Source organism: Populus alba, chromosome 12, assembly GCF_005239225.2.
Source record: "Populus alba chromosome 12, ASM523922v2, whole genome shotgun sequence".
Lineage (NCBI taxonomy): Eukaryota > Viridiplantae > Streptophyta > Magnoliopsida > Malpighiales > Salicaceae > Populus > Populus alba.
The window spans coordinates 5,317,181-5,337,545 of NC_133295.1; the positions used below are offsets into that span (position 1 = coordinate 5,317,181).

At 33.9% G+C, this 20,365-nt stretch overlaps 1 non-coding gene across 1 annotated transcript; it reads left to right on the forward strand.

Moving 5' to 3' along the window:
* Positions 1 to 15,658: 15,658 nt before the first annotated feature.
* Positions 15,659 to 15,765, forward strand: LOC118036350 (small nucleolar RNA R71). The gene has a single exon (XR_004685364.1). It is a non-coding gene; the product is annotated as a small nucleolar RNA R71 (small nucleolar RNA).
* Positions 15,766 to 20,365: the final 4,600 nt, after the last annotated feature.

A 20,365-nucleotide genomic window follows, 5' to 3' on the forward strand; every position in this document is an offset into this window, starting at 1 on the left:
TTCGCAATAGAATTAATAAAAATTAAAAACGGACCCGTTGAACAAGCTATTATTTATTTCATCACAACACATCTAATTCGATGTAATTCAAACAAAGTTTGAACAATTTACAAAGAAATATAATTTGACAAAAATCTAAAACAAACTATAACATCTACAAAATTATACATTCATACTACAAGTTTCTTTGATAAATAACAATCAAACATGTACATACGTTAACACAAAAACATATACTAAAAAAATCAAATTTAAATGTTAAAATAAAAAAAAGGATATATTTACTTATAAAAAATGATAAAATCCACAAGAACGAATATTGTTATGACCACATACAAAAGTATAAGAAACTTGAGTGCTTGTGTTGAGAAGAGGGGGAGACTTGGGATGGGTGGTTGGCTGCAGTTCGAGAGGGGAGAGGTGGGATGGGGAAGAAAAAGGAGAAATAGAGGAAGAGAGTGTCGGCAGAATGAGTATATATTGGCTTTTACTGATGGAATCATTGACGAACATGTTTCGTCGGTATACCCGTCGGTGATTCCACCGGTGAATTTGTCACGTCACTGTACGAAGATCCCGGTTTGAATCCATCGGTCATTCCATCAATAAAATCATCTGAAAAAAAATCCACGTCACCACACCATTGCAACTTTTCAAAAAACTATATAATCCGTCGGTGATATGGTCGGTATATACATATAAAAATAGTCCGTTGGTATATACCGACCGTATCACTGATGAATATTTTATGTTGGTAAATACCGACAGAAGTAGAGATGAAAGTTTTTTCGTCGGTAAAAATTACCGACGAAAAAATCCTGTCGGTAATTCCGTTGGTTTTCACCGATTTTCTGGTGGTGATACAAAATTACCCCCCCTCTTTTTTTGTGTGTGTTGAAGGCTACTATTTATAGGCAAAATATTGTTTGGTCCACAAACTTGGTCCCTCAACTTCTTCTTCTTCTTCTTTTTTTTTTTTTTTAATTTGATTTTTCTTTATTTTTTTGTATTGTTTTTTGAAAACAAGCAATATCAACGTCGACTCAATGAGGAAAATCAATGATTTTAAAAATGACACGTGAAAAGTTGAACGCGTTCGAAAGACCTTTGAAAAATTTAAATTCTATTTTAGACGGCGTTGAAAATGCTAAAAACAATGCAAATATATTAAAAACATATTTTTTTTTTATTTTCGTTGTTTTTTACTATTTTTTGGATTTTTGAAAAATTTTATCAAAAAAGATGGGTCAAAATTTAGATAACAACAATGTTAAAACAACTTAAGAAGAGAATTCAAATTCTCCTAAAAACAAGAAATTAAAGGAGAAATTCCTAGATGAATCAAGTTTCTTTCACCCTCCTTTTCTCCCTTTTTCGCTGCCCCTCTCAGGGTTGAATCCCTTGAATTTTTTTTTTATCTTATGTAAATGTCCCCATACTAGTACCCTTTAATTCCTTGATCTTTTTTTATTTTTATGTAATTTTTTAATAAATATTTTTAGCTCGTTCTCTCCCCCCTCATTTTCTCATATTATGGCCAACCAGCTCTAGGAATTTCTAGAGAATTCTTCTCTATATATAGCTATAATTTTTTTTTTCATCTTACCACCCCTCTTACTTTCTTTATTTGCATATTAGGCCCTCATGTTTTCTTAATTTATATATTAACCCCTTATATTTCTCCTATTTTTGAATGGACCCACCATTTATTTTATTTATACAGTGGCCCAATATTTCTAGAAGCCTGCGTGAAAATTAAGATCCTTGGCAAATGCCGGCCTTCTTAGAGAAGCCTGGCTTATATGGAGAAGGATTGGTTAACTTCACCCCAGTTTTAACCTGTACGGGAAAGTTCCGTCCATAAAAACTTATAAATCTAGCAAAGAGAAAAAAAGTCCATGTGTGGGTTCCCGTACCTGTCGTGTACTATACCCCGTAACCGCGCTACGCTCCAAATTCAATTATTTTTTCAGTAAAGTATTTAGATTTTCGATTCTTTTAAGAAATAATGTAATTCTGTATGTCTATGTCTGTCCATCTACCTCCCTTTCGTTAAAAAAAAAACAATATTTTTAATCAGGTATTAATCAAGTCATGAATCTGCTTCTTATAAGTCGTAGTTTGAATTCTATAAACCTTAAAATTATTAAAAAAAAATTATATGTTTATTATCTTTCAAAATTTTATAAAATTAATTAAGGTATGTAAAATCTAACTGAATATTTATTTTAATAATAATAAAAAAAAGTAAGGAAAAATCCTTTTTTGCTGATTTTAACAAAAGAGAAAGATGATGTAATATCAGTTCAAAAACCGAGTTATAGATGCTCAATAGTTTCCCTGTCAGAAGTAAAAAAAGGACATCCTCCTATCAATGTCAATTATGTTTCTTCTCACAAGGAAATCTCTAGTGCATGGTCTACCATGAAGAGCAGACCATGTGAAAAATTCTTTTTTTGGAGGGACTAATTAATATCTTTCTAAAGAAGATGAGAGAAAGATTTGACCATGTGTTTGCCCGTTTTCTCTATTTCCCAAAGTTTAGAGTCTTCCTGGTGTTGTTTCAAAGAGACTCTATTCAGCATTGTGATAAGAAGATTCAGATGATCCTGTTCTTGAATTTTCTTAAACTAGTATAAATATATATTCAAAGTATTGTAAGTTCGAATTTATAGAGATTTGCTTTATTTGTTTTTTTATAAAGTTTTTCACGCTCTTATTTTTCTTTTCTTTTTCAAATATTTCTAACATCATTGACGTAAAAAGAAAGCATTCTTTTATATATATATATATAAAAGGAAAAAGAAAACAAAGCCATATATAAGTATTTAAGTATATAAGAAAGCCAGTCAGCTAAACAGATTAGAAGCAGAGATGAGAGGCATTAATGGAAAGTCGAGTTGCTAGTACTGAGATCGCATCTGCTGAGAATCGGCCGAGACATATATAAGTATTTAAGTATCATCCTTGAAGACATATTTTCTTAAAAGCACAGAAGATACAGATCTTTCTTACAAGCTTTATTTAAGTATCATCCTTGAAGACATATATATTTTCTTAAAAACACAGAAGATACAGATCTTTCTTACAAGCTTTATTTTAGTATCATCCTTGAAGACATATATTTTCTTAAAAACACAGAAGATACAGATCTTTCTTACAAGCTTCATTAACTAAAGAGGTAAATATAGTAAGCAAATAAAATTACAGAATACAAACCCCGCAGGTATAAATAAATGTTCAAGGGCTTATGATTAAAGGACGATGACAACAACATGGGATGCTCCTGCCTTGTAGCTCTATGCAGGAGCAGGAAAAAGCGGCAAGTACAGAAGTGGAAACATGCTCTGCGTTTGGTTTGGTTCTTTGGAACTGGCTTCTGGAGGACTCATCTTTCCTTTCGATTTCCTACTGACCCATTTATCTGCAAATTAAAGTCATCCATTAATTAGGAGCATGCATGTGACTCTGTATGATAATAAAAATTCATTTAAAATGCCATTATAGATGTAAACTGCCGTGGCATATTCGTTAACAGAGCTGCATAAAACATTTGCTTTGTTGAATCTTTTTTTTCCCTGATAGATCAGAGATGAGTGCTTTTATCGCTAGATAGGAGCAATTACTTCCAGAGTTACAAGCTGGATACATGCAAGGATAGCAAAAACAGCTGTAGATAGCAAGCAGTGATGAGCATATGGTGACTTGAGAGCCCCGAGGAGCCACAGTAACATTGGGTTCTCGAAACACTAACCTGCACAGACCAAATATTGCTGTATGAAGAATGCTAGAGCACAGAGGAGTAGTACCATGAAATAGTGATGAGAGAGGAAATACATAGCTTCCAGATTTCTACGTGAGATTAAGATGCTTGGCAAATGTCGGTCTTCTTAACCTGGCTTATATGGAGAAGGATTGGTCACCTACACCCCAGTTGTAACCCGTACGGGAAACGTTCCGTCCACAAAAATCATAAATCTAGCAAAGAGACAAAAAGTCAAGTACGGCCTCTCCGTGCCTCCTGTGACTAACGTCCAGTTTGATATATTATAGTAATGGTGATGGCTTAAAACATTTTTAATTTTAAAATATATTAAAATAAATTTTTAAAATTTTTAAAATTAATTTTTATATTACTATATCAAAATAACTTTTAAAATATATAATTATTTTAAATAAAAAATATCAAAAAATTTAAAAAATACAATTTACACCATCTCTCAAATATACCGTAGAAGATGACAACAGTCTCATATTAACTTGACTAAAGTATGGTAAAAAGAGGTTTTTTTTTAAAAAAAAAAATTCTAATTACTCAAGTTATAACTCTCACTGAATAAACTAGTTTTATTTAAATGATATATGTAAGTCATCACAAAAAACATAAAAAAAAAAAAAAAAAAAACTTTATTCAATAATAATAAGATGTTGTTTAATTTTTAATCAATTAAATATGGAATGAAAAAAATAAAGTAAAAAACACTACAAGATATCACAGTTTTACTAACAGATCGAATCTGTCGGTGTGAGATTCAAACTTTATCGGTAAAATTTTTACTGACTAAATCACTAACGGAAAGTGTATAACGACATGTTTTTCATCGATAATCCCACATTCCGTCGTTAAGTCTGTCAAAAAAAAAAATTACTGATGATTTTACAGACGAAAAGTACATGCCAAAAAAAAATTCCCACTGGAAATATTTTGTCGGTGATTGTAGCATATTCAATAAATATTTTTCAATTATTGGTAAAATGCTGACGGACTCTATCCGTTCGTGAAGACGTTGGTGATTGTGACATTTCTAGTAAATACTCAACTCTCGATAAATTGCCAACGGACTTTATCCACCTATAATGGCGTTGGTGATTGTGGCATTTTTAGTAAATATTTTTCAACTTTCTGTAAAATGTTGACGGAGACATTTTGTCTGTAAATCCATCGGTAGGGTTCTTTTTTTAATTTTTTAAAAAATTATTTAGAATAAATAATATAAAATTATATAAATTAATATTAAAAAAAACCAATTATGCAAATAAAATTTTATTAAATATAAAAAAAAAAAAAAAAATAATATTCATTACAAATTGAATGTGTTTTTTAAAAAATATTAAACTATAACAATGGCAGAGCTAGAGAAGGAGGAGGAGGCTGGTTGTTCTCGAGACCATACGGCCAAAAAAGGGGCGCACATGTATCACCTATCTGTGATGTAATGTTCATGACCCTTTGGCGGAGTTATGTTATAATTAAGAAAAAAACTAAAACCAAAACAAACTTACATTGAAAGGTCGTCCTTCCAATATACCTTGTATTTATGGGTGAATTGATTCCGCTGTAAAGACACACCACCTTTGCACTGTAAAACCACGCTGGAAGAGGCAGCATTGCGAGTCGGCGTAAGTGCCTCTTCATGATCGACACTTAAGGATATGTCATCCTCACTACTAGAAGAACTAACTGCAACCATATGTGAGCAACGAGTTGTTGATATCGTTCTATGCATCTACACAATTTTATATGAATAATTACATAATTAAATTTTGATTAATAAGAAACAATTCGGCGGCACCTCTCCTATATTAGAGACTATCCAAAGTTTTCAAACCTACAAATATTGACAATAGCCACAACCAATTGACCCCATTCAAAAATCTTATATATTACCTAACATCTATAAAAATAACAAATTAAAATTAATAGAAATAATTAAACACATATCATGCAATAATAGAGTAAAATTGAGATAAAATAATTAAATTTATTCCTATATATTCAATTATTAATTACAAGTTAAATTCAATAATAACAATTAAAATTCAACAAAGTATTCAATTATTATGGCAATACAAACAATAAAATATATTCAAAAAATTGAAAATATATATATATATAGACTTTAGGAATGAAAAAGCACCTTAATAATGTGTTTATTTCAAGACTTTATCTACATGACAAAAATACTCCAAAACAAAAAAGATAACAAAAATAACAATAACTAAAACAAAGAAAATAAAAACAAAATCATTAAGCATATTACATTGAAATACATACTTTTTAATTTGTTGAAGATAGAACTAGAGATTACAAGCAACAAACAACAATTTTGAAGCAAATGAGAGGGAAAAAAAATGAAAATGAAAGCTTTGAAACAAAGCATATGAAAAAATGAACTGAAGGGGTGATCTGTGAGATTTATAGCGCAATTTTATTGATGGAATCACCGATAGACAATTTAAATAATAATATTTTTTTATTATTCTGTCGATAAATTTTGAGTTTCGAACTAAATTTTTTTTATTACCCTCCATAATTTTTACAGTTTGTCGGTAAGTCCATCGGCAAGTGCACGCGACCAGGGTTGCATTAATACCTACCCTTTGGAATTTGCACCATCTAACGGTGATTATGTCGGTAATTTTGAACTGCACTGACAAATGCCAAAGGACTATATTCGTGGATATAAACGTCGGTGATAGTTGCATTTCTAGTAAATAGTTTTGCAACTCTCTGAGAAATGTCGACAGACTGTATCCGTCGGTATTGATGTCCGTGATAGTTGCATTTCCAATAAATGCAACTCTTTGTGAAATGCCAACATAATGTATTCGTCGGTATAAACATTGGTGATATTGGGCTGTGCATGAAAAATTATCTTTGTATTGCCTATTTCCTGCAAACACTTAATTTACAAACTACCCATTGCACAAAACAATAACAGTTAACACTTATAAAATAAATATTTTGTGTTACAAAATATCATCCATAATACATATTACAGTATAAAAAAATGCATATATTGAATTTTCTGATAGTCAGTCGGAATTAGGTTTGATATTGCCGCCAAAACCAAGAGGTCTAGTTTGGCCGATAAACCGAAGATACTTAAAATATTCTCTATATTCTTCATATTTGTTTTACATTTAAAAAACAATTGTTATTGACCCACTACGGAGTGCAGGACAATATGCTAATACAATAAAATGCATGTTGTATTAGGATTGGAATGCCATCATCGATCCAACACCTTTAAACTAACTTTTGAAGATGTTAGGAATAGTCACATGCATGCGAGTGGATTAGGGATGTCACGTGCTACACACACCAACTTCAACTCCTCCATATTGACCTTTTTTTTATTTTATTTTAGTTTGGTTTCTATTTCTTTTCTATTTGATTAGTCATTGATCTACCTATTATTTGAAACTATATATGATTATTTGATCCTTTGTTAGTCTTATGATGGATTTGCCAATTTTATTTTATAGTAATCAAAGAAAAAATACTAGGATTCTAGGGCCATTAATGACATGGAAAGTTGAAAAACAAGAGAAATATTGTCTTGGTTACAAGGAAATTAAAACGAACGAAGCCAAATAGATGAGAACGATCTAAACAAAATAGTTTTACGTGTGGGCTCATTTGAAAATTCCCTCTAAAACTCTAAAAAGATCAAAACCGGTATATATAAAGTTGACTTCAAAACTCTTCAACCATAGAGCAAGATGGTGGAGAATTAATTAAAAGGTTGAAACCTAATTTGGTAATTGATCCTCAAAGATCAATTTATTCCTAACTAGCCAAATACCCCAAAATATTCCATTACTTAGCAAAGTAATTTCTTGAATTCAAAATTTCCGTTCATAATACCACTCCACTAGGTTAACATCTTACGAGTACTTTCCGGCATGCACCTTTGGATAGTTAACCAATTCAAAAACTTTTTCCACAAAATCCAAATATGTTTGCAATGGTGTTACTATCCATAACACATAAATTAGCCACTATTGTTCATGAAACTCAAGATAGAGCAAAAAGTCGAGGGAACAAGAATTGTAGAGGTGTTATAACTAACGAGCAATCTAGCCAGAAGAGAATTGCTTTGACATCTTCTAGTTTGAAGTAACAATTTTTTTTTTTGGTAAGGCATTTTAAATAGGGTTAAGAGAATTAACAATTGAAGAGATGTTTGTCCATGTATCTGATAAAGAACAATCAAAGATAGGAAGGCCATTAACAAAGATAGGCTTATACCTCTTATTTAAATACTTCTACCAACATTTTGTATGTGGTTCTCCTAGTTTCCAAAGCCATTTGAATTATATGACTTTGTGTTTTCCAATCAAAGAGTCCATACCAAGATCACCCCAATTCTTCTTCTTAACTATTTGCTTCCAAGACACCTTACAAAGTTTATAGAGTCAGAGTTTCTTGTCAAAAAAAAAATTCATCTCTGAATAGAAGTAATTGTCTGAATAACAACAATTCACATAACAAAGATGGACATGTAGTATAAAGGAAGAGAATTCAACACTTATTTTATTAGAAAAACGCAACCTCTCATGCTAAGCAATTTTCCTTTCCACGTGCCCAGTTGTTGGTTAAATTTGCAAGTGCACAAATCGTAACAAGTAATAAAGTGATGAGTAGAGTATCGTCCCACGAGGATTTGTAAAAATTACTACTAATTACCAAAGTCTTTTAAATTATGATCTATTTGAGGAATCGAATAAGATAGTTTATGAAACAAAAATTAATGATTAAAAACAAACAACCAATGGATTAAATATTAATGAATTCAATTGTACTGGTTCTAGGATTTCTGACTTACCGTAACTATGTTTACATGAACTTTCTCGATTAAATTAATTACTCCTAATGTTGATAATCAGGTTTTCCTTATGTAAATATTAATCTCTCTCGAGCATCAATAAATTATTTCGACAAACAAATTTCATATACTCTACAAAAGTTCTGAACTTGTCGAAATTTATTAAGTACTGTAAAACCTGTAACGATTACAAAAGTTCTTAGGATATCTCTATCCTATAGATTTCTTACGGTATTTCAAACAATAGCTAAAAACAATTATCACTTCTCAGTTTCAAATTGAAATCTAAATCATGCAGATGTTGGCCAAACACACGCAAGCATTACACATAGAATGAAATACTCAACATCTTAATGTAATAATTCAATCGAAGAAATTGTTCACATAATCATAGTAAGGTTACATCAAAAATCCCAGAATAAAAGTCTACTCCATAGTTAAATTAAAGAGAAACAAACTTGATACGATGAACATCACTCAAGAGCAGAGAATTTCCGTCGAAAAGATAGGTGTCCTCCCGGTTTTCAATAGTTTTGCCACTGCCCCTCTTTTGTTCCTTTGGTGCCGCCTCCTCTCTTTCTATTTTCTATGTTGTAGGGTTTCTGTCTGTCCTATCCCCCACTTTTTCTCTTCTTTTATATTGTGGCTTTTCTACCCCTGCAGTAATGAGGAAAATTTCCTATTCTGCATTAAATTCCTTCCTACTCAGACATTGCGGGCCCGATTTGAGGTAGAAAACGTGCGAATTAGAAGATCTCTATTTCTGGTGAAATTGTAGAGAATCAAATTTTATTTCCAAACAAAACTGATCTTGCAATTTTTGGACGTCTGAGTGCTGAGATAAGGGCCATAAACCGAAGCAGTCTTTGCAGTGCAGGAGTTTCGGGCTGGTTCAATCCTTGTTTTTCAACTCGCTTTTTGGGCTTCGAAAAAACAAAACTGAGTTATATGCCCTTCATATGTTTTGTAGACCTTCATCTCAGCTATTTGAAAATGGTTACGAACATCCGGAACTAAATTGTATAGCTTCTTTGCAGCACATAATGAATCACTGTTCAGTTTCACTGCCCGGCTCTGCCTGTTTAGTAACCTAAGATCTGAAAACACATTAATTTCCCACGAGGTCAATAGTTCAAAAAGAGATTCAAAATTCTAATTTTCTTGTTCAACATATCCAAAATATTTAAAAATCAAGCATGAATAACGAAAAATATATATGCTAAAAATTCCCTTATCAAATACCCCCAAACTTGAATGTTTGCTTGTCCTCAAGCAAAAAGGAAACCATGAAAGCAGAGTGCTAAAAGCTCATGATAAGTTCAACTTTCACATTTAAAAGGCCCCATCATGCAGCGTTCACTTCTTGACTTAGCTCATAGACAATATTAGATAATGAAAAATTAAGCATTTCTACTCTCTTCCCAGGTCGTTGTACAAACTTCCAACTCATCCATGTGTTTCATGTGATTAGCATCCTTGAACCGTGCACAATCATTTCGTCATTACTTTTTTTTTTCTTTTTTCTTTTTTTTTTTTTGTTTTTTTTTGAAACAAGGTAGCCAACTTTAGGAGTAATAACACACTTTTACTTGTCTTTTGACAAGGGTGATTTTTTTAAATTTATCACTTGTCTTTTGACGCGAATACAAACATTTGTGATGAATGCACCCGGTTACTTAACAGGTCATAAACTTAAAATGCTTTGCATACTCATATTTTAAGCTGCCGTTTGACGTAAAAGTAAACATTTGTGATGAATACTCCTAGTTACTAAGCAACTCAAAACATTGGAGTAGATACACATCATATACTTATTCATTCAATTTCATACTCATTATCACTCCTTGTTTTGATATTTTTTCTTAGAGGGTAATAACAAGAAAGAACAGCCACACTTATCTCTTATGCATAACTACACAATTCACATGATTGTACTGGAAAAGTGTACTTCAACAATTCAAAAGAAAATAGCCATGCTTAATCCAACTTTATAAGATATCATCCGCTCTAAGCCAAGAAATATCATGGTTACATCATGAAGCACCTAAAAATGTCAACGTTGGTCTTAAATGCATATCACTTTCACCCTCTGTTTTCATGGTTCTAGTGTGCAGTGTCTTTCATAGTCAAAGCATGCAATGTCTCCCCCAAACTTAAATATCACATTGTCCTCAATGGAAAAAATAAAGAATAGAAAGGCTTACGAATACTTCCTTGTGACGTTGTGGGTGTGAGTTTGTTGCTGCTCCTGTCTTTTTCTTGTATCATCAATTCCTGCACAACTCAATTAAACACATAAGGGTTTTTTTTTTTTTTTTTTTTTTTTTTTTTTTTATGGGTTGCCTCCCAATCAGCGCTTAGTTATAGTCATTAGCTTGACTTTTCCATTTATCTAAGATGAAGTGAGAGGGATATCATCCCTTTTCCCAATAGACTCTCCATTCCTATAATGCTTCAGACGCTGCCCATTCACTGTGAATGTTCCCTTTTCATCATGGGTGACCTCTACTGCTCCATAAGGAAATACCTTCACAATTGTAAATGGTCCTGACCATCGTGATTTAAGCTTACCAGGAAACAAGCGGAGCCGTGAATTGAAGAGTAATACCTGTTGACCAGGGACAAATTCCTTGCGTAGAATGTGTTTGTCATGCCATGCCTTGGTTCTTTCCTTGTATATCTTGGCATTTTCATAGGACTCATTGCGAAATTCATCCATCTCATTAAGTTGCAGGATTCTTTTCTCACCTGCAACCTGCAAATCCATGTTCAGTTGTTTCATTGCCCAGTATGCCTTATGCTCTAATTCCACAGGAAGATGACATGCTTTTCCAAAAACTAATCGATACGGAGACATTCCCAATGGTGTTTTGAATGCTGTCCGATATGCCCACAATGCATCATCTAGCTTTCTTGCCCAATCTTTGCGAGAATTACTTACTGTTTTCTCTAAGATTTGCTTCACCTCTCTATTTGATACCTCTGTTTGGCCATTTGTCTGAGGATGATAAGCCAATGCTCTTTTGTGTCTGACTCCATACTTAGATAACAGTGCTTCAAACTGCTTGTTGCAAAAATGAGTTCCTTCGTCACTGATGATGGCTCGAGGAGTACCAAATCTGGTAAAGATGTTCTTTCGTAGGAAATTAAGTACCACCTTGCCATCATTTGTAGGCGTTGCAATTGCCTCAATCCACTTTGATACATAATCCACTGCTAAGAGAATGTATTTGTTGTTATAGGATGAAGGAAAAGGTCCCATGAAATCGATGCCCCAAACATCAAATAATTCAACTTCTAGGATATTCTGTAGTGGCATTTCATTTCTTCGAGATATATTCCCAGTATGCTGACATCTATCACAAGCAATAACAAAAGCATGAGCATCTTTAAACATAGTGGGCCAATAAAAACCTGACTGCAGAACTTTGGCTGCAGTGCGTTGTGCTCCAAAGTGCCCCCCATATTCAAGTGTATGGCAGTGCTTCAAAATATTTGTCACTTCCTCTTCTGGAACACACCGCCTGATGACTTGATCTGCACAATGCCGATAGAGTATCGGCTCCTCCCAGAAGTAGTGTTTGACTTCAGAAAAAAATTTCTTCTTTTGCTGGTAAGAAAAATCTGGCGGTATGATCTTACCTGCAAGAAAGTTGACATAATCTGCATACCAAGGAAAGAATTTGTTAGTGGAAATTGCTAAGAGTCGTTCATCAGGAAAACATTCATTTATAACCGTGAATTTAGGTTCCAGCTGCTGTGTCAATTCCAGCCTTGAAAGATGATCTGCCACCACGTTCTCAGTCCCCTTTTTGTCTTTAATTTCTACATCAAATTCTTGCAGTAATAGGATCCAACGGATGAGTCTAGGCTTGGCATCTTTCTTAGACACTAGGTGTCTAATTGCAGCATGATCAGTATATACCAGTACTTTGTTTCCCATCAGGTAAGGCCGAAACTTATCAAATGCATAGACCACAGCAAGCAACTCTTTCTCGGTTGTGGCATAATTGAGCTGGGCATCGTTGAGTGTTCTGCTGGCATAGTATATGGTGTGAAACACATTATTTTTCCGTTGCCCCAGTACTGCTCCAACTGCATAATCACTTGCATCACACATGAGCTCAAATGGTTTCTCCCAATCCGGTGCAATTACAATAGGAGCTGTCACTAACTTCTTTTTCAACAGCATAAAGGCTGTCTTGCATTCCTCATCAAACTGAAACTTTGTGTCTTTTAGCAGCAGACTACATAGCGGCTTGGATATTTTAGAGAAGTCTTTGATGAACCTCCTATAAAATCCCGCATGACCAAGGAAACTCCTAACCCCTTTTACTGTAGTTGGCGGCAGAAGCTTGTCTATTGCCTCAATTTTAGCTCTGTCTACCTCTATTCCTTTTTCTGAAATCCGGTGCCCCAACACTATACCTTCCTTTACCATGAAGTGACATTTTTCCCAGTTCAATATCAAGTTTGTCTTTTCACAACGCTCCAAAACCAACGCCAACTTTGCAAGGCAGTCATCAAAAGAAGTTCCAAATACAGAAAAGTCATCCATGAAGATCTCAATGATTTGCTCCACCATATCTGAAAAAATAGCCATCATGCACCTTTGAAAGGTAGCTGGTGCATTACACAACCCAAAAGGCATTCTTCTGAAAGCAAAAGTACCATAAGGGCAGGTGAAAGTGGTCTTCTCCTGGTCCTCAGGTGCGATGGCTATTTGGTTGTATCCTGAATAGCCATCTAGGAAACAGTAGTATTCATGCCCAGCTAACCTGTCCAGCATCTGATCAATGAATGGTAGGGGGAAGTGATCTTTGCGAGTTGCCTTGTTGAGCTTTCGATAATCCATACAAATCCTCCATCCAGTTACCGGTCTAGTAGGGATCAAGTTGTTGTTTGCATCCTTTACCACTGTCATTCCTCCTTTCTTTGGCACAACTTGAACTGGGCTCACCCATGAGCTATCAGAGATTGGATAAATAACACCAGCATCTAACCATTTCAGAACTTCTTTTCGGACTACCTCTTTCATGGTCGGGTTAAGCCTTCTCTGATGTTCTACTGTTGGTTTGACTTCATCCTCCAATAGAATTTTATGCATGCAAATAGAGGGACTGATGCCTTTGATATCTGCCAATACCCACCCGAGAGCTGCCTTATGTTTTCTCAACACCCTCAACAATTTTTCTTCCTCTGTTTTGGACAGCTTTGCAGAGACTATCACAGGATAAGTGGAAGCTTCTCCAAGATATGCATACCGAAGGTGTTCTGGCAGAGGTTGCAATTCCAGAACCGGTGCTTGTTCACTGGTTGATTTTATCTTTGGTGCTGGTTGTCCCAAATCTTCAAAGTATCTTCTGCGGTTAGGTTCAAAAGAGTCCATCCAACATGTATATTCTGCTATTTCAGCATCCTCTTCCAGTACATTATTTACCAAACATGCTTCCAACGGGTCAGTTGGAAGCTTGACTTTTTCATTAATTAAGGAGTCCACCACTTGAATGCTGAAGCAACTCTCCCCCATATCTGGCTGTTTGATGGCTTTGAACACATTGAAAATCACCTCCTCTTCATTCACCCTTAACCGCAGCTCCCCTTTTTTCACATCAATTAATGCACCTCCAGTGGCCAAGAATGGCCGGCCAAGCAAGATAGGAATCTCATTATCCTCCTCCATATCCAGTATGATGAAGTCTGCTGGAAAGATGAACTTGCCCACTTTCACCAATACATCTTCAATTATTCCCCTCGGATGCTTCAATGACCTGTCAGCTAGCTGTAGTGTTACTGTGGTTGGCCTTGCTTCACCTAAACCAAGCTTTTTAAAAATAGATAAAGGCATGAGATTAATACTTGCACCTAAATCACATAAAGCTTTTTCAAATATAGAATTTCCAATGGAACATGGTATAGTAAAACTCCCTGGATCCTTAAGTTTAGGAGGCAGTTTCTTCTGCAAAATAGCACTGCATTCCTCAGTAAGAGCGACAGTCTCATATTCCTCTAGCTTTCTTTTGTTTGAGAGGATGTCCTTCAGAAATTTCACATAGCTTGGCATTTGTTCAAGAGCATCTGCAAAAGGAATGTTAATCTGCAATTTTTTAAACACATCAAGAAATTTAGAAAATTGCTTATCAAGTTTATTCTTCTTGAGACGTTGTGGAAATGGAATTCTTTGCATTATTTCTTGCATTGGTTCTGGCAGAGGATCAGATTTTTTCATATTCTGAATTGGTTCGGCCATTTGCTCCTCTTCTTCTCTTCCTGCACTCTTGTTTCCAGCAGTCTGCTCCACTTCTTTTCCACTTCTTAAAGTTATGGCCTTGCATTGCTCCTTAGGATTAATTTCAGTTGTGCTTGGTAGATTTCCTTGTTGTCTACCCGTGAGCATGCTGGCTAACTGACCAACCTGAACCTCCAAATTTCAAATTGAAGCTGCTTGGTTCTGCAGATTGGTATTTGTATCAGTCATGAATCTGCTGGTGTTGTTTGCTAATTGTGCCATAGCTTCTTCAAGTTTTGATTTCTCCTTCATGTGCTCACTTGAAGATGGCATGGCTGGATTCTTCATGACAGTTTGATTGTTCCATGAGAAATTAGGATGATTTCTCCAACCGGGATTATATGTTGCACTGTAGGGGTTGTTCTGCCGGCTGTAATTTGACACAAAATGAGCATGCTCTGCTTGAGAGAATGGGTTCCCAACCTGACATTCTTCACTCGTGTGATTTCCATGACAAAAATCACACGTTGTATGGATGGCATTTGCTGACAGTTGAGTGGTTTTCAGTTGCTGAGTTAGTGAATGGACTTGAGCTGTTAATGCCGTGATTGCATCAATTTCGTGCACCCCAACAGTCTTCTTCTGTACGCTTCTTTCATTTGGCCATTGGTAATTGTTCATAGCCATTTCTTCCAATAAGTTGTAAGCATCATCCTGTGACTTACTCATAAAAGCTCCTCCTGAAGCTGCATCAATTAGTGTTCTTGTGGAGGCATTCAATCCATTGTAAAAATTCTGCACCTGCATCCACTTCGGTAGTCCATGGTGGGGGCATCGCCTGAGCAAATCCTTGTATCTCTCCCATGCCTCATACAATGGTTCACTCTCAAGTTGGGCGAAGTTAGCTATCTCAATACGCATTTTTGCTGTCTTGGCTGGTGGAAAAAATTTAGCAAGGAATTTCTGAGCTAAATCTTCCCAGCTGATAACTGAATCTGCAGGCATGGAGTTTAACCAGTTCTTCGCTCTATCTCGCAAAGAAAATGGAAACAATCTGAGGCGAATGGCATCATCAGTAACGCCATTATGCTTAAATGTGTCACAAATTTCCAAGAAACTTGCAATATGGGCGTTAGGATCATCACTTGGCAACCCATAAAACTGAACTGAGGTCTGAATCATCTGCAGTATTGCTGGTTTGATCTCAAAATTATTGGCCTCAATCCTTGGTTTCCTGATAACAGAACGGATTCCTGTCACCTGTGGGAGAGCAAAATCTCTCAATGCCCGTGTATCTTGCTCAGGATTTTCATTGTCTGCCATGATGCTTGAACTGTTTTGAGTCTCTCGCGTTTTCTTTCTTAATCCCCTTGCAGTTCTCTCAATCTCAGGATTATAAGGTAGCAACGGCTGATTTTTGTTGCTTCTCATGCACAAGACACACACCTAAAGAGCTGAAGACAAAAGGCAATCAAATTAGATCAAATTTAATTTATATTGATATTATTAGTAATTTTATCTAAAATCCCCGGCAGCGGCGCCAAAAACTTGTTGGTTAAATTTGCAAGTGCACAAATCGTAACAAGTAATAAAGTGATGAGTAGAGTATCGTCCCACGAGGATTTGTAAAAATTACTACTAATTACCAAAGTCTTTTAAATTATGATCTATTTGAGGAATCGAATAAGATAGTTTATGAAACAAAAATTAATGATTAAAAACAAACAACCAATGGATTAAATATTAATGAATTCAATTGTACTGGTTCTAGGATTTCTGACTTACCGTAACTATGTTTACATGAACTTTCTCGATTAAATTAATTACTCCTAATGTTGATAATCAGGTTTTCCTTATGTAAATATTAATCTCTCTCGAGCATCAATAAATTATTTCGACAAACAAATTTCATATACTCTACAAAAGTTCTGAACTTGTCGAAATTTATTAAGTACTGTAAAACCTGTAACGATTACAAAAGTTCTTAGGATATCTCTATCCTATAGATTTCTTACGGTATTTCAAACAATAGCTAAAACAATTATCACTTCTCAGTTTCAAATTGAAATCTAAATCATGCAGATGTTGGCCAAACACACGCAAGCATTACACATAGAATGAAATACTCAACATCTTAATGTAATAATTCAATCGAAGAAATTGTTCACATAATCATAGTAAGGTTACATCAAAAATCCCAGAATAAAAGTCTACTCCATAGTTAAATTAAAGAGAAACAAACTTGATACGATGAACATCACTCAAGAGCAGAGAATTTCCGTCGAAAAGATAGGTGTCCTCCCGGTTTTCAATAGTTTTGCCACTGCCCCTCTTTTGTTCCTTTGGTGCCGCCTCCTCTCTTTCTATTTTCTATGTTGTAGGGTTTCTGTCTGTCCTATCCCCCACTTTTTCTCTTCTTTTATATTGTGGCTTTTCTACCCCTGCAGTAATGAGGAAAATTTCCTATTCTGCATTAAATTCCTTCCTACTCAGACATTGCGGGCCCGATTTGAGGTAGAAAACGTGCGAATTAGAAGATCTCTATTTCTGGTGAAATTGTAGAGAATCAAATTTTATTTCCAACAAAACTGATCTTGCAATTTTTGGACGTCTGAGTGCTGAGATAAGGGCCATAAACCGAAGCAGTCTTTGCAGTGCAGGAGTTTCGGGCTGGTTCAATCCTTGTTTTTCAACTCGCTTTTTGGGCTTCGAAAAAACAAAACTGAGTTATATGCCCTTCATATGTTTTGTAGACCTTCATCTCAGCTATTTGAAAATGGTTACGAACATCCGGAACTAAATTGTATAGCTTCTTTGCAGCACATAATGAATCACTGTTCAGTTTCACTGCCCGGCTCTGCCTGTTTAGTAACCTAAGATCTGAAAACACATTAATTTCCCACGAGGTCAATAGTTCAAAAAGAGATTCAAAATTCTAATTTTCTTGTTCAACATATCCAAAATATTTAAAAATCAAGCATGAATAACGAAAAATATATATGCTAAAAATTCCCTTATCACCAGTCTGGCACATATTCAAGCTATAAGTGGTTTCCATGTAAAAATCCTTCTTGGATTAGCTTATAAAGGAAGTCCTAAGTAACTGGTAGGGAGTGTCACTTTTGCAACCAAATAAAATTTTCCATACTAGCAGTAAAATGAGCATCAAGGTTGATACCTATCACGAAGCTTTTTTTAAAATTGACTCGAAGGCCTAAAGTGAGTTTGAACCATCTGAAAATCCTCTTCATATGAAGAAGTTGGCTGCAATAATTTGATATAAAAACCAAAGTATCATCAGCATACTGTAAATGGCTAATAAAATCACATTTACCACTATCAATGCCTTTGAAGAATCCAATGTCTAAAGCTTATTGGAACATAACTGACAATCCTTTTATGTTGATATCAAAAAGAAAAGGAGAAAAAGGATCTCGCTGCCTCAACCCTCTTTGGACACACTAAACTCTTGATTAGGAGATCCATTAATAAGAATAACAAGTTGAGAAATTGAGAGACATGCATGGATAAGACTCCTTCACTTGTAGAAGAAACCCAAATAATGTTGGAAAAAAACAATAACAATAACAAGAAATTTGGCTCATTGAATTTCCTTTAAACTAGGTGAAACAATGGCCATATAGCTAATACTATATCTGTTAGTTAGTTTAATATGGCATGTAGCCAATCGATTGGTTATATGTGATATTATTAATAAATCTAATATTTAATTTATGAATCTAAAGTAAAGATAAATTTCATGAGACAAAAATGCTTTGCAAGAGAAATTATAAAGTTGTTATACTTATGGGATTCTTATTGCATCAAAGTATTGTTTCTAAAATGTTCTTATTCGATGCTCTTTTAAATATTAAATATTTATTAGAGTCGTAGAGACTGATACTTGTTATATTCTTTTTTTTATAAAAAAGAAAACAATTGTTCTCATAAGTTGAGATATAAGAGATACCTAAAACTAATATGTAAGTGCTTATCATAAGATATGTATACTGAACTGACCCGCATAAGAATTCTATAAGGAGAGATCACCTATGTCTATGAAAAGGCTCACATGACGATTGTGTAAGTGATCCTTAAACTTAAGATTACTAAATTATCTTATATAGAGAATGTTATGTTTTAATCTAATTACATGTTATCTTAATCTAGGCAACAAAATGGCAAATATTAGGTGTAACATGAACTATATGAAGGTACCTGAGTGATCAAGAGAGGATTCATCACTCTAGATGAATTAGGAAAAATGTTCTATAAGTTCTCAAATAGAATTGACTAAGAAATTCTTGACCAAGGTGGAATGAGATTTGAAAAATGAGATTTGAAAAGGATTTCAAATCTTATTCAAACAATCAATGACTGTTATGTAAAGAACAAATATGATTTAACATGACAAACATACTTCACACTTTAATGTTCAATCGGAACATTATTGATGAAAGGATATTAATTACAATGAGAAAATGGTCACTAAACGGTTAAGTCAAAACACTAGTGACTTTTCTAATATTTTGATGATCATGACATGTTGCTAGATGATCTATTGATCTTCAAATATCAATTAATCAATTATTGAATTGATACTAAATTAAATTATTTAATTTATATAACTCTATTTAATTAGAATTATAATTTATATTTGAGCCAACATTTTAGAAACTAATGAGTCACACACATTAAAAATTATTAGTCAGAAATTAAACCGAGATGATTTAATTAAGTATGACTTGATTAAAATATATTTTAGAAATTAAAGACTAGAATATAATTAATACAAAGATTATATTTCTAGACCTAGGAAAGTCAAGTAAGGACTTGATTAAGTTAATTTCTAAAATTATCCTAAATTAATATATGAATATTATTCATGAGGCAAATTGATATTTTATCAATTTATAGGGTTTTTTAAATTTTTCTATAAATAGTAAACTATGCCTCTTATTTAGATATAGTTGTCTATTAGACATAAAAATTACGCAAGTCACATAATAGAGAGCTAGCACTCTAAGCATAACAATCACTTTCTTTTAAATAGAAATTTAAGAGATTTCTTACTAGTAGTTAGTGTGGTTTACCATTGGAAGTCGAATAATTGAATAACTTGTTATTTGCAAAAACCTAGCTTTAAATAATTATTCAAAGTCGAAGAAGATCATCATCTGGTAATAAATCCCTAAACAACTCTAAATCTGTCTAATAAGAACCTAGAGACTCCAAAATAAATTTTTTTAATTGTTTCCGAACTTAACACTATCAAGACACGTTCTATCAATGAATTTGCCTATTATTTGTAACTTAATATATTTATTTGATCCTATGATAATCTTAGTCGGTCTAGATTTAGGATATGAGATCAATGTTTTTTCCATTGAGATGGTTTTTTCATGTTTATATTTACTCTAATTTACTATTAATTTTTTATTTTGTTCAATTTTTTTTTATGTAATTGTCACTAATTTTTTAGTTTTGCAAATCTAGTTTTGAAATAAGAGCTAACCTAGGCCAA